Source organism: Loxodonta africana, chromosome 1 (genome assembly GCF_030014295.1).
Source record: "Loxodonta africana isolate mLoxAfr1 chromosome 1, mLoxAfr1.hap2, whole genome shotgun sequence".
Lineage (NCBI taxonomy): Eukaryota > Metazoa > Chordata > Mammalia > Proboscidea > Elephantidae > Loxodonta > Loxodonta africana.
In genome coordinates this window covers 82,679,611-82,694,541 of record NC_087342.1, presented here as the reverse complement: position 1 = coordinate 82,694,541, position 14,931 = coordinate 82,679,611, and the positions used below count along the sequence as shown (strand labels likewise).

Here is a 14,931-nt window from a genome sequence, read left to right as displayed (position 1 = left end):
TGCCTAACCTAAAAGTTTCTTTCTCCCAAAACCTGTATCTCTAGGATTTTGTGTGTTCCATGTGACTTGTTCTTCTGCACTACTGTACCAACTGTGTGTTCTTTTACCACAAGATTGTAAAGGGCATATAAGCAAAAAACGACTTTGTGATAGGCCCAGCAGGTTCTCTAGAACTGACTGCCCATTTGCAAATGTCTCCCTCTTTCTTTCTCTCTCACTCACTCCATAAATAGTTGAGCTCTTTAGTCTTACTGTTTTTAGCACTGGCGAAAGCAAGGAAGGTCGGAAGTAAGTGGTTCCGATTCTCCTTGTCTTACAGAAAGTGAGTGCTGGAGGGTATTCACTGTCTGGTGACTTGGTGCAGGAGGGATACATCATTTTGACAGAAATTGGGACCTTTCCAATCCTGGAAAGTATCTGGGATTTTTAGACCTTTAGGACTCTCCCAGGTGAACTATATCTGTCACACATTTACTTTCACCAACACTAATAATTTTCTCAGCTTAATGTTTGAAAAGCTTTCCTAGAGAAATGTCGCTCCCCATTTTCTTGTTCAGATGAATTTGGGTACCAACGTTCCACCCTGTAGGGTGATTGATCCTAAATATTACTGCCAGCAGAGAAGGAGGTGGGGAATCAGAGGGGGAAGGATGGAGGGAATCACTGGGTGTCACCTCAGCCTTCTCAATCCTTTTCATTGACACAGGACCAACTAAGAACACAAAAGGATCTGTCAACAAGGATCCCTAACAGATTGTCCGAGGGCATCTTTACTTTTCTTTCAATTCATATACATACATACATTTGCATATGCATATACATACATACATATATGTATATATATATATAGTTTTTGGTCCTCAGTTAACTACAAACTGGAGTTCATGGGAGCAGAATCTTCCCACTTTCTCTTATTCCTTTTAGTCTGCCTGTTCCGATAGAACGGTATTGGGAAGTACAGTGGGATTTGAAACAGTGCAGTTTCTCCCTGGCCAACTATCAGATCTGCGAAGATCTCTTAGAAATATACTAATATTTCAAGGAGATTCTTCATGATCTTTCTGTCGTAAGAGAGGTGTGGCTCAATGGGAGTGTGTCCATTCCTTGAGAGGTTTCCAAACGATGCACACTCATCTGCTTTTTACAGTTCCCATATTTACGTTCTTTTCTCCCTTTGAGAACATGTTTTGCATATTCATATGGAAATAAACACATTATCTGATGAATTGCTTTTAAATGTTTCCCCTTTTCTACTCAGAAGCCAGAAGCCGACCACCATGTTAATGTGCTCAATAATCCTCTGTTCCCCATTGCAGTGTCACCAAAGAGCAAGACAGAAAAAGAGGGACTGGACTTAAAGAGGAGAAAAAGAACGGGCTCGATCATTACATTTGGGATTTCCTTAGTTTTTTAAGCCGTATTTGGAGCGTAGAACAGCTTGAAGTTACCAAGTAGAGAAGCTTCTTCCTGCTTTACCCTCTATTCCTTGCAATCCTTCTCTACCAACCCATCTACGGTCCCCCAAAATTGGATCACATTTTTTAGACATGGATGGCAACAGACCTCATATAATTTCGGGTGTGTGAACAAACAATGTTGAATGAGATTTGTATTTAAAAGCACACTAGTCTTCTACACAGTTCTTTGAGGCATAACCAAGAGGGTGGTGTCTCTGACAGCCGAGATAGTGCAGTTGGGAGAGCGTCAGACTGAAGGTACATGGGTACCTGGTTCAATCCCGTGTCCTGACAGTTTTGTTTACCTATGCATAATTATTGTCATCCCTTTTTTAATATGACAATTGCATTCCAAAACCTTAGGAGGATTGTAGTGGAAGTAAGTGAAGCTAAATTTCAGCAAGCAGATTCGGGGAGGGGGACTTAGCTCAGTAGTAGAGGGTGTGCTTTGCATGTAAGTTGCCCTGGTTTCGATCCCATGTACCTCCGCTGTTTTCCTTTGATCCAACACTATTTAAACGCATTTTTTAAAGGAATAGAGCCCTGGGGGTAGTGAGGTATTGGGCTATTAACCAAAAGGCCACCGGCATATTCTCGGAAACAGTTATGGGGGAATTCTATCGCGTCCTGTAGTGTCGCTATCGGCGGGAATCAACTCCCCGGCAACCCTTTTTTTTTCCTTAAAGGGACACAGATTTAGTTCTAACATTTTCCATTCCATTCCTGCACACATAGAATGTAAAAGCATAGCCCGGTGGTTTGCCTTGAATGCTCTTCCATTCATAAGCTGTGAACCTCTACACCCCCTAAGGACACGGTGGCAAAGGAAGGAAGGCGTTCAGAAAGGGGAGAAGTGAAGAACCGGATTCCAACGGAATCACTTGAATCGCCCGAATCAAAAGCGTGCACATTAACAGGTGGTTCTCCTTGGCTCCCATTTCTTCTATTATTAAAGAGTCAGAAAGACAGAAAAAGGCATGGGGAGGGAGGGCGCGGACAATTTTCTTTAGTGCCTCGTGTTTTCTGAGCCAAAGGACGGAGCAAAAGCGGAGGAGCCCATCTTAATGCTCTCTGATACCTCTACCCGTGCTCGGTCTAAAAATGAGAGATGGACCGCTGTAGATCCCGAGTCTTTTTAGGCGACCTAGTGGCTTGGACTCTGGGCAAGGTCAGGAAGACTGTCAGGGAATTAGAAGCCTTCCTAATATGAAAGTAGGAGAATCAACACATTCCCAACTGATATTCCATAGTATCAATTTTCCTGTATTTCCTCACTCACTCCATTTTCCCCGTTATTTTAAATCTTTAAATAAAACATTTATTGGAAACCTCAGTTGACACAAAAGGAGGCAGACCCACGTGAAGCAACAGCGAAAGGTTTTTCTGTCAAGAAGGAAAATAGACACAGGTAGTTCCGACCGAAGTTCTGCTTGAATAACAAAGAACCGCACTTACTACAGGCCCTTGTTTTTGTTTTCTGTACGTCTTATCGTTAGTAATATGTCGTACACACAAGGTTGCTTACGTTATCATTCTCATGCCAACCTTGGAAAATAAAGAACAAATTTATAAAAATATTGATAATAAAAGGCAAGAATGATGAAAACTAAAAACAAACAAAAAATGTATTCAACTTATATAGGAATACACTTGGGACACAGTCGTTAGTCGAGGACCACTGCAAATAAAAGTGAATGGATCATAGCTATGGTGAACGCTTCCTTTGTAAAGAATAGCCGCTGCCTCTGTTTCTTCAAGGTGAACCTTACCACATTTGCTTTGTATGACCAGTAAACTTCTAGGAATTTCCACTCCACTGTTGGTACCTTCCAAATGCTTTATAGTTTCAGAAATGTCTGTATATGTATTCCTGTTGAATCAAAGTGTCTTTAGGAAGACACAGAATTTGGTGTTTGTTCCCAGCACTCCTGTCTGGGATGTCATTACTTCTCAATTTCTTCTCCAATGAAAATATCCATAGCAGGTAGTCAGGAGAGAGACTGCCTGGCTTCCAAGTCTGATTGGCCACAGGTTGGTAGTGTTCCTGGGGTCCAATATTTACTTGTTTTAGAAAATACGTTGCATAGTTTTAGAAAGTGTGTTGCATAGTTTCCAAGTTGGAAGATTTGTCTTATCTTTTGTTTCCATTTTGGTCAGAGAAGCCACTCTGTATGATTCAATTCCTTTAAATTTGTTGAGGTTTGTTTGATGGCCCAGACTGTATGCTCTATCTTGGTACATGTTCTTTGGGAACTTGAAAAGAATGTGTATTCTGTTCCTGTTTGCTAAAGTGTTATATAAATGTTGATTTAGTTGGTTGGTTAGTGAAGTTTTTTAGTTTTCTTATACCTTTGTTGATTTTCTGGTTAGTTGCTTTTCAATTATTTAGAGATAGGTGTTGAAGTCTCCAATTATGATTGTGGATTCATCTACATCTCCTTTCAATTGAATTAGCTTTTTCTTAACATATTTTGCAGCTCTGTTGTTTGGTGCATATACGTTTAACATTCCTATTCAGGTAGTCCTGACTTACTCGGATTCATGTTACAATGAGACGCACAACTTTTTTTTTTTTTTAATCTTGTCATTAGTAATATATTATACAGTCTGTAATTTGTTAATGTCACAGTATGTGTAAGTTTGTATGTATTTTTCCCAACTTCCCAAGACAAATAAAGATTAATTTATAAAGATACTGATAATAAAAGGCAATCATAATGAAAACTAAAAAGAGAAAGTGAGATATTCGACTGACAGCAGAACTGACTCAGAAAGAAGTCATCAGAACGGAATTCTGTTCTAAGTTGGGGACTTCCTATTCCTTTTGGTGGATTGATCCTTTTATTGTTCAGTGATGTCTATTTCTGTCTATGTTCATTCTTTGTTCTGAAGTTTACATTATTTGATATAAATATAGCCACTCCTGTTTTCTTTTGATTAATGTTTGCATGATATATCTTTTAAAAATCCTCTTTAATTTCTACCTTACTATATAGGTACATATATGAAATGAGTTCCTTGTAGACAACTTATACAGGCTGTTCCCAGGTTACAAATGCCTGACTTCAAGGCAACTGTTTTTGCCCTTTAATGTTATGTAAATCTGCCCTCACTTTGAAATGATTAAGCCAACCCTACTCCAACCAACTCTTCTTCACAATGACTTTGACATGCTGCATGTACAGCTTTTAAATCATTGAAAAGGCTTCTTGCCTTTTCTTGCCCTAAAGGAAGGCTAAATAAGAACTATATGCACCTGTTTCGACTTACCTAAAAATTTGCATTAAAGACTTAAACAGAGTTAGGAATTGCTACTATTTCTCTTTCCATTCTGGTTTTCTTCAGATTCCTGTAGAGCAAAGAGGGAAAAGAGAGTGAAGAAACAGAGCTTCTAAGAGAAGTAACTAGAGTAAAATAAAGGGCTTCTATGTAAGAGAAATAATTAAGAATAGAATACAGGGCACCTGAACACAGACTTGAATCCTAGACTCTCAGATTAAAAGTCCAATGTTCCGCAGACTGAGCTACCTAGGCCTAGTCATACCCTTTTACTGAGCACCTCTCTATCTGGCAGTTGCAATGAATGAACTGCTCTTTGGTAATCCTGTGGGGGCCTTCTTCTCTGTCCTACAGGTTCTCTCTGAGTCAGAATCAACTCTATGGCAACAGATTTTTTTTTTTTTTTTGGTTATATGTGGCCAATTGGTTTCATATGTTCAGATAGTTTTCCTTGAGTTTTCTTTGTTGGCAAGAATATTTTGTTTGAAAGAGGTGTTGTCATCAGCCAGATCATTTCTCTTCCTTCTATCTTTGTCTTGTATCTCTTCAGATTTTAACAACCAGAGAGGCGGTCCCTAGAGAAAGCACTGCTGGGTTTCTGACCATACAGCTAGACGTGGAGGACTTCATTACTTGCCAAGTGTTGTGATTTTATCCCTTTGTTTCTTATTTCCCCACCTGCACCTATTTTTCTGGAAGCAACACTAATGCTACTCTTCTTTGCATCCCTCTACATTGTCTTGCACATCTTTCTTGCAGTTTTGGAAACAGGAAAAAAGAATCGGAGAGAATTTGAAGACCTATGAGAACATACCATAATGATGGGGATGTAAAAGAGCCTGGGTTTAATCTTCTTAATCCCTGTGCTCGCCTTTCTTAATGATGCAACTTGTCTATCAGTGTGATCCACTGCTTTTTTTCAGTTTCTTTCTCCTCTTCCTCTTCCTTCTTCATGTCTTTATTCACTGTTTGCTGCCACATCCAAAAGAAGGGTATAGTTATCTCAATGAATTAATGTACATTAGGACATGTTGTCCAGGGTATGACCCAAGATCATTCAATTAGTCTTGACCTAAACCTGGAAAAATACTGTATAGTGATCTGGGAACAAATGGGGAAGTTTTGGTGTGAAGGAAAGACTAACCTCTCTGAGGAGGAAAGACAGAGTATTTCCTCTGGGAAAAGAGTATTGTTTACTTCTAAAAAGAAAAAAAAAAAAAAACTCCACACTTCAAGAAACCAAGGGTATTTGAAAACTGAGAGAATTTTGTAATTGCTATACTTTGGGAATTTGTGCATTTCTCTTCTCTTCTACCCTATGAATATATAAAGCAGTGTTTGGGGTGGGTCACACAAAATTGCCTTGGATTCATTTCTGGGCCAATACAAAGAGAACTCGGGAAAGACTTTTAAGCAAAATACCTGAGGCGGGTAGCATTTCAATGAGAAAAGGGCCCCTCCAATCTATTGTGGCTCTCTTCTCCCCATGTGAAGTAGTTTGGAAGTCACCAAATTGCACAAGAGACCTCTGGACAACCCACCAAAGGAGGTTTGGGACCCACTACCTCGTTCCACCTCCGTATCAAGTGATTCTTCTACCTGTTGGTAGAGGATCAAATTGTTAAAACCTATGTTATGAATGGTTTAAAATATTTTCCTGGCATTAAAAATGGGCATTTCTGACAGGAGAAGCTCTTGTTTGAGCTTCCAGACCTTTCTCCTTGGAGCAATGCCATCTTATCTTTGTAACTGGAAAGGTCGGAGCATACCAGCCTTTGGAGCTCCCCCTCCTCATGCTGTCATCTGCATCCCTTTATTGAAGAGTTTACTTCTTGGCTCTTATTTCTCCCCCAAAAGCATGATTATTATCAGTGACTTAACGGAGAGCATCCTTGAAGAAATACATTACTTCTGATCATCACACAGCTTATTAATTCTACGTAATTGTTTTCAGTGGTTTCAGTTGCTACTTGATTCCTTTTTGAATGTTGTTTTCTTCCAATTTCAAAGTTAAACATTTGAAAACAGAAATGAATGCTCCCTAGCAACACTTTCCCTTCAGATTTGGACTACTTCTTCAGTGTATTGATCCCATGGCCTGATGGATAAGGCCTCTGATTCTGGGTCAGAAGACTGAAGGTTGGAGCCCCTTCTCGGTGCCTCATTTCTGGTTTGGCAAGAAGTAGAAGCTTCTTGAATTGGCTTCAATGGAGAGTTTATTTTAGGAAACAGAAGCAACTGAGATGCATCTATTTATTCTTACTCTTCTCTGTCTTCTCTCTCCTCAACCCTATATATAGTCCTTTGGCTGAATCTCCCACAGAAATATTTGGTGTGATATAAATGACCACATTATGTGACTTTATTTAAATTTCTAAAGACAATTAACTGGAATTCTGTATGCGAATGTAAGAAATGTAGAATGAAGGAATTTTAATCGGGTACTCACCAATGCTCCTGTTATTTTAAATCAGCTATTTGTGTGTGCACTGTGGGATGTTTTCTACAACCTGGTGTTTGAAAAGCTCCGAAGAAGGACGTTTTAAGATCAACCAGAATAACCGCTGTGCTAAACCCAGAGAGTCACACAAAAATCTTTTAAGACCTGAAAGCTAATCTCCTCTCAAACTAAACTATCATGGCCAGTGATAGCATCGATCACTCAAATTTGGAAATTACAGTTTCAGTGTTCCTGTTGAGTGTCTCCGCGTTTCTTGATCACTATAGTTTGGGTTGTCCAAGGTCCTCTTATCACGCATCCACCATTGACTGCTTTGTCAAGGATCCTAAGAGAGGGCCATTTTAACCCACTGCAGTTGAGTAAATTCCGACTCATAAGGTCTCTACAGGACAGAGTAGAACTGTCCTCTAGGGTTTACAAGAGCTGCTGGTGGACTCAAACTGTTGATCTTGTAGTTAGCAGCTGAGTTCTTAACCACTGTGCCACTAGGGGAAGAAAATGAGCTAGAAGCTGCCCTCTGGTCTGACTGAGCAGGTATGACTGCTGAGATGATTAGAAGAATTAAGAAGTTTTTGTAGGGCCATTTAGTGTTCTCCTTTCTCTTTGTCCTTGTTTTTCTACCCTGATCTTCCAGGATATGATAACTAAAACCCAATATTAATGGACTGCTTGTTGTGGCAAAAGCCTTCTTGCTTTGGGGTAAGGACTGGTTCCTTTTCTTTCTCTTCCTTCTTGTTTTCCTTCAGCTGATGTCCTGCCCTGGCAGATACTAAGCCGCAACAAGTAGGAATGGAAGAGCATTAAACACAATCCATTGGACCATCGGCATCCTTTTCCTGCAAGCACAGCGAACATGATAAAAGAGATGAGAGGATGAGGGTTGCTAAGAGGTGAAGTGGAGGTTCCAGTGATTGAACCAGAATCTTTGTGCATGTGAAACAAGCACTCTACAACTGAGCTACACCAACTGACCGCCTACTGGCTTGGTGATGACTCTTCTTTTCATAAAAGCATACTGATATTTTTCTCTGTGGTGTTCCTCCCCCAAGCCAGCCAAAAAACAAAACAAAAAAAAACCCTAAGAGTTGCCTAGTGAGAGACCAGTAGCTTAAATTCCAATCTTTCTGAAATCACTAATGTGAATACTGTCTAGTGGCTTCACGAGGAGAAGATTATAGACTGAATAACCATTTCTGGTTCCTGGATCTTCCCACTCTGGTCGTCAACTCCAAGGTCCACTAGCCAGCAGACACTTTAAATGAAAGTTACTTGCCTCCACCAGGAATGTCCCCAGAAGATCACAGGTCTCCAATGTATATTACACCGATAATGACTCCCAATGGCAGGCTCCTTAGACCACTGGCAAACACCGGCTTCAGCTGAACTGGCTTATTGAACTTCACTTCTAGTTGGATCAGTGAGTACCCCACCAGAATCTCTTTCCCAGCTGACTCTCATTCCTCCTGTCACATCACACCTTCTGATCTTGTCCCCTTAGTTCTGGTTTCACAACTCCATCTTTATCCTTCGCTTAAGGATCATTCCCACGAAGGATTTTATGGGTGGGAGAACCTTCAAAACTCCATCAGCTTTAAATGAACTAACTTTTTTTTCCAGACTGGAGGAATCTACAGGTCAAAAGAAGCCAGGATGGCAGAGCAATGACTGAGCAAAGCTGTTAAACTCCCTTCCCCCCGAGAACCCACTGATAATAATGATAAAGCTTCCTATGGATATAGATATTTGAAAGAATAACGTCAAAGAAAGATCCCTGGAAATCACCAAAATGTGCTATCAGTGAACTGGAAAATAAGGGGAAGTCCAGCTGGAAAAAGCGGAAGTTAGACCTGTTCTCTTACTGTGATGCTTTCAGCTTAGCTGTGTATGGCTCATGATCTCTACTTTGAGTCCAAAGTCTTTGTATCCAAGATCCTACGCATGATATTGAAGAAAGTATTCCAAGGAGGTCTTTACGTAGAAACTTATAATACTGAAATACTGGTAATAAAAATTAAACAACTCCCCAAAGCCTGGACTGTGCTCCAAGGCTACTGGGCATTTATTTTATCATTAAATATTCCCCATGTAAACCAACCTCATTAATCCCTCCAGAATGCCCCTTCTTGTTTTCCCAAGGACCTTGCTCACTTTGAAGTAAAAAATGGTAGATGTCTAACCTACAAGTTTCTTTTTCTCAAGACCTGTATATTTAGGATTTTGTGTATTCCATGCAACTTGTTCTTCTGAACTACTGTACCAACTGTACATTCTTTCTTTTATCACAAAATTATGAACAGTATATAATCCAAAAAAAATAAAAAAGCTTTGCCGTAATCACAGCAATTTCTCTAGAACTGATAGCAGTTTGCAAACATCACTCACTCAATAAATAGTCGAACTCTTTAGTCTTATTGTTTGTCACACTGGGGAAGGCAGAGAAGGTTGGAGGCATGCAGTTCTGACTGTCCTAGTCTCAGACCGTTAGAAAATTTACTTGAGAAAATGAGTGTTGGATGGTATTTATTGTTGGGTGACTTGGTGCAGGAAGGAGACATCATTTTGAAGTAAATTGAGGACCATTCCAACCCTGGGAAAGGATCTGGTATTTTTAGAGCTTTAGACTAGCACTCTGCCAACTGAGCTGTGTATGTCACAGCTTTACTTTCACTGAAGCTAATGATTTTCTCAGCTTTCTGTTTGGAAAGCACTCCTTGAGAGATGCCTTCCCCTATTTCCTGGCTTAGTGGACTTTGGGAATGATGTGCCTTCACCTATAGTGATTGATCCAAAGTATTACTGCCAGCTGAGGCTGAGGTGGGGAGTCAGGCTGGGAAAGGGTACAAGGAATCAGTGGGTAGGTCCTCAGCCTTCTGTCTTTTAATTGACACAGGCCCAACTGAGAACACAAAAGGATCTGTTAACAAAGGTGGTTAACAGATTGTCTGAGGACCTCTTTACTTTCCTCTCAATTCTTCCCTTTTTTCTGTTTCTCCATTAACCACAAAACAGAGCACAAGTGAGCCTATTCCTTCTGGTCTTGCTTGTTCTGATGTAACCAGATTGGGAGGTACAGTGGGATATGAAACAGTGCAGCTTCTCTCTGGCCAACATTCAGATCTGCAAAGACTCCTTAGAAATGGGGGTAATGTTTCAAGGTGCATCTTCATGACCTTTCTGTGGTGAAAGAGGTGTGGCTACATGGGAGTGTGTCCTTTCCTTGGGGAGGTGGGAAACCAAACAACTTATCTGCTTTTTATAGTTTGTCCTTTTCTTCTTTTGAGAACACGTTTTGTGGATTCATATGGTAAGAAACACATTATTTGATGCATTACCTTTAAACGTTTCCCCATTTCTACTCTAAAGCAAGAAGGCCACCACCACATTAACGTGCTCAATAATCCGGTTCCCCTTTCCAGTGTCACTGAAGAGCAAGACACAAAAAGAAGGATTGAAAGAGGAGAGAAAGAACAGACTGTTTCATTTCATTTGGAATTCCATTCGTTTTCTGAGCAGCGTTTGGAGCATGGAACAGCCAGAGGTTATCAAGTAGGAAAGCTTCTTCCCGTTTTACCTATTTCTCTCCTTCCTCACCCTTCTGCTCCTCTAACAGCCCATCAAAGGTTGCCAATAATTGGATCGCACTTTTCAGGCATGGGTGGCAATGGAGCCCAGAAAATTTTGGGTGAGTAGATAATATTGAATGAGATTCAGTATTTAAAAACATATGAGCCTTGAAAGTAAAAAAGTTAAACAGTACTTTGAAAGGATACCTAAAAATCCTTTCCTCAGACAGCTGAAATAGCTCATTTGGAAGAGTGTTAGCCTGTGAAATTTACAGTCCCTTGTTCAATCTGGGTTTGGCAGTTTCTTTTACCTTTGCATAATTATTACCATCCTTTTTCTTATATAACAATTGAATCCCAAGACTTTGGGATTGTAAAAGAACTAAGTGTAGTAAATCCATCCAGCGGGAAACTTTTTTTCTTTTTTAAGGTATATGTATTTCTATATTGTCAGTATACTTTTTACTGATTTTAGCAAATTCAACCAGGATGTGTACATATACATCCTTTCCTGTATTTACATATTACTACGGTCTCCCATAAAGTGTTGCATATTTTATTTAAAATTAAAAAGGAAAACACTAGGAGCGCTGGTGGCACAGTGGTTACCAGCTAGGCTGCTAACCTAAAGGTCTCTGGTTCAACCTATCTAGCTGCTCTGCAGAAGGAGGACCTGGAGATCTGCCCCTATAAATATTGCAGCCTAGAAAACCCTGTGGGATGGTTCTACTCTGGAAATTGTGGGGCAAGAAATTCTAATATAGTACGTGATATTGTATTTATAAAGCGCTTGGTACTAACAGAAAAATCAGTAGTTTGAACCCACCAGCCGCTCCCAGGAAGAAAGAGGTGTCAGTCAGGTTCCATAAAGATTACAGCCGTGTAGATTTTATAGGGGCAATTATATCCTATCTCATAGGAGAAAGCCTATGAGGCAGTTCTACCGTGTTCTATAGAGTCGCTATGAGTCAGAGTCGAGTTAAGGGAAATGCATTTTGGTTATACTTATGATTCTTTTCCGCTTTCATGTTATGTATGGGGAGGTGGGGGAGAAGGGATGGTTTTAATTGCAAGAAATGTTTAAAGTCCTGTAGAAAAAGAATCACTTTACGGGATGAGTGTACATATGTGGGCATGGTGTATGCACAAAAATTTTTGTGATAAAAAACCCGGGTTTGTATCTTGAGTCCACTGCATTATTAAATTGCTGGAATAAGGAAGCTTGTTGAACATCATTGAACTTTTAAACAATTTTAAGAACATCTCGAATTTTCTTCCTGACAAAACATCCCTACAGCCTTACACCCCTGTTTGAAATTTCCAAATCTCAAATTATTTGTTCGAGGAAAGATCAAAAATAAACATTTCTGTGTGAAAAGTCCTGCTGAACGTTTAAGAGGGAGCCTAGAATTCTGAACAATGAGAGCAAATGGCAGTGAAGTCATCAAGACTCATGTGTGAACATTCCCTGTTTCCCACTCTAACATCAACCTCTTTCTTGACATTCTTTATCAGGGATAACAGGTAATGTGGGTTTTTTTCTTTTTTGTCATTTTAATTTTTTTTTCTTCTTTTCAATGTTTTGGTTTCGTGGTGTCTGTTTTCCACTGGAAACTCCTGGACACTGTCAGGAGAAAATAACCTATAGTGCTCCAAACTCAGAACTGCATCAAGTTGCAAAAGCAAAATTGGTACAAAGTGAGAATCGACATGAGGATAAGGATGTTGACTGTACAGAAGTTGGGGACCAGATACTTTATCCATTAAGTCATACAGCTCTTCTCAGCTCAGATGATTGCATTTTATTTCTTTAAGAAATACTTGATTGGACAGAGTAACATAGAGTGTTTTATTGCCTAAATAAGCAAGGATTCATTTACATTCTATTGAGGTGGGAGACATAGGGCAATTACCGAAATGTAATTAGCCTCCATTCAATATCTTAAAATTGAGGCCAATAACTACTGTGTAAAAACAGATGATGTAAAGATTGAAGGACATCATGCATGTGACAACATTTCCATGTCCATGTGAGATATGAAACATAAATGTTGGTAGGTCCTACTCCATCCTCTCTGCCTAGTGATTCTCCCAGGACAACACCTACTAAGGTACCATCTTCTCTATCCAGTGCTGTCTAACAGAAATATAATACAAGCCATCAGTGAGGGACACTTATGCCATTTTCACTTTTCCAGGAGCCACATTAAACAAGTAAAAATAACTATGTGAATTTAATTGTAACAATATGCTTTATTAAACTGATGTATCCAAAACATTATCAAGCAATCGATTAAAAATTAATGACTTCTGGTTTCTAGTCTGGCATGTGAAGAACTTGGAAATCATCTCTCCCATCCTCAAGACAAGAAAAAAGTTGCAAAATTAACAGCTCTTAATTTTTTTTTTTTTTTTTATAGATACATCAGAGAATTGAGATCACAGGGTAAACTAACAACTTGAAACTGAGAAACAAACAGGCCGATACAGAGAATCACTGGTTACTAGGTGTCGAAATGGTCACTGCAGCTAGAAACAGAACTGATCAGAATTATTTATTGCTGGAGACTGAGAGTAGACTCTCTTAAGAGGGAAAAACTCCTGGAGGCCCAGCTTTAGGGGGCGCCTCAGACTTTTGTGAGTTTTACCTTGAGTTGCAGCACCACATTGTCACTGAGCTTCAGAGAAAATCCCCCTGGTACCTCCTGCAAAGGGAGGGGGAAATTTTACCATTTTAAAATAGTGCTCTGTTCTTCACAATGGCCTGCCCTGAATGGAAACTACTTTATGATCGCCTAAGCCGCTATAAGCCAGGTGGCTCGTTGGTCTAGGGGTATGATTCTCGCTTAGGGTGCGAGAGGTCCCGGGTTCAAATCCCGGACGAGCCCGTTTTAAACTCCAGTGGCCTAGTGGTTCAGCGCTACAGTTGCTAAACAAAAGATCGGCAGTTCGAGTCTGCCAGGCGCTCACTGAAAACTCAACCGGGCAGTTCTACTCTGTCCCACAGGGTCCGCATGAGTCTGAATCTACTCGACGACAGTGGGTTTGTTCTCGGGCTCTTTTTTTTTTTAACCAACAAGAATTTTATCAGATCCTAACCCGTGTAGAAGAAGAGATATACCCAAACGCGGCCCACTCTAGCTTTTCACATGGAGGAAATGAAATATCCAACTAAGCCCCCTCTAGCCTTGAGGTGAGGAAGAGTTTTGTCAATGAAAAGGCTAAAAAATGCTTTGAAAGTATATCTAAAAAATCATGCCCCAAACCAGCATAAATAGCTCCTAATTCAGATACTTTGTGTTTTCCTCCCCCCATCCCCCTTTTCTTTTTTGGTTAGTTTGTTTTTTTCAGTCTTGCTAGAGGTTTCTTAATTTTATTCATCTTTTTGAAGAACCAATTTATTCTTTCATTGATTTTCTCCATTTTGTTTATTTTCAATTTAATTTATTTCTGCTTTTATTTTTACTGTTTCCTTCCTTCTGCTTGATTTGAATTTATTTTGCTCTTATCTCTCTGTCTGTGTAAAGATTACAGCCATGGAGACTCTATAGGGGAAATTGTACCCTATTAAGGGAAACCCTATGAGGCAGTTCTGCCCTCAAGGGAAGCTATTTTATCAGAGCCTAACCAACAAGGATTTTATCAGAGCCTAATTTTTTTTTTTTTTTAACCCGTGTGGTAGAAGGGATATATCCAACCACACCCCACTCAAGCCTTTCACATGGAGGAAGGGAAATACCCAACTAAGCCCCCTCTAGCCTTGGAGGGCACTGGGTACTGGGTTTTAGCCTTGGAGGTGGAGGAGAGTTTTGTAAACGAAAAGGTTAAACAATACTTTGAAGATATATTTAAAAATCATGCCCCAAAGCAGCAGAAATATCTCAGTTGAGAGAGCCTTAGCCTGAAGTCCTAAAGGTTCCTTGCTATCCCGGGTTTCAGCAGATTTGTTTTCGTGTCATAATTATTATCTTTTTTTTAATGCAAGAATTGTATCCCAAGGCTTTAGGATTGTAATAGAGCTTAGTGTAGACAACGTTTTACAAAAAGCTCTCCAGATGGGGAATGTAGCTAAGTGGTAGAGCACATGCTTTGCATACATGAGATTAAGGTTCGATCCCTAGCAACAACGAAATTTTTCTTTGACGCAACACTATGTAAACCCATTGTTTAA

General features: G+C 39.8%; 1 non-coding gene across 1 annotated transcript; it reads left to right on the top strand.

Moving 5' to 3' along the window:
• Positions 1-13,576: 13,576 nt before the first annotated feature.
• Positions 13,577-13,648, top strand: TRNAP-AGG (transfer RNA proline (anticodon AGG)). The gene has a single exon. It is a non-coding gene; the product is annotated as a tRNA-Pro (tRNA).
• The last annotated feature ends 1,283 nt before the right edge of the window (positions 13,649-14,931 follow it).